Source organism: Lupinus angustifolius, chromosome LG17, assembly GCF_001865875.1.
Source record: "Lupinus angustifolius cultivar Tanjil chromosome LG17, LupAngTanjil_v1.0, whole genome shotgun sequence".
Lineage (NCBI taxonomy): Eukaryota > Viridiplantae > Streptophyta > Magnoliopsida > Fabales > Fabaceae > Lupinus > Lupinus angustifolius.
Genome location: NC_032025.1, coordinates 12,330,427 through 12,331,145, shown reverse-complemented (window position 1 = coordinate 12,331,145; position 719 = coordinate 12,330,427).

The following is a 719-nucleotide window of genomic DNA, read 5'->3' as shown; positions in this document are numbered from 1 at the left end:
GGATGAGGATGAGGATAGGATGAGGATAAGGACGAAGGTAGGAAAAGGAAGAGGATGAGGATGAAGAGGAGGGTAGGATGAGGATGGGGATGAGAATGACGATGAGCATGGGATGAGGAGGAGGACGAGGAGTATTAGGATGAGGATGAGGATGAGGCCGTGGAGGAGGATAGGATAAGGATGAGGATGAGGAGGAGGAGGAGTAGGATACGATGAGGATGAGGATGAGGATAGGTTGAGGACGAGGATAGGATGAGGATGAGGATAGGATGAGGAATTGGAGGAGGAGGATGAGGATTAGGATAGGATGAGGAATTGGAGGAGAAGGATGAGGATTAGGATAGGATGAGGATGGTGATCAGTATGAGGAAGAGGATAGGATGAGGACGAGGATAGGATGAGGAATTGGAGTAGGAGGATAGGATGAGGATGAGGATAGAATGAGGATGAGGACAAAGATAGGATGAGGAAGAGGATGAGGATAAAGAGAAGCGTAGGATGAGGATAGGATGAGGACGAGGATAGGATGTGGATAGGATGATGATGAGTATAGGATAAGGATGAGGATAGGATGAGGATGAGGACGAGGAGGATGAGGATGAGGATGAGGACGAGGAGGATGAGGATGAGGATGAGGACGAGGAGGATGAGGATGAGGATGAGGACGAGGAGGATGAGGATGAGGATGAGGACGAGGAGGATGAGGATGAGGATGAGGA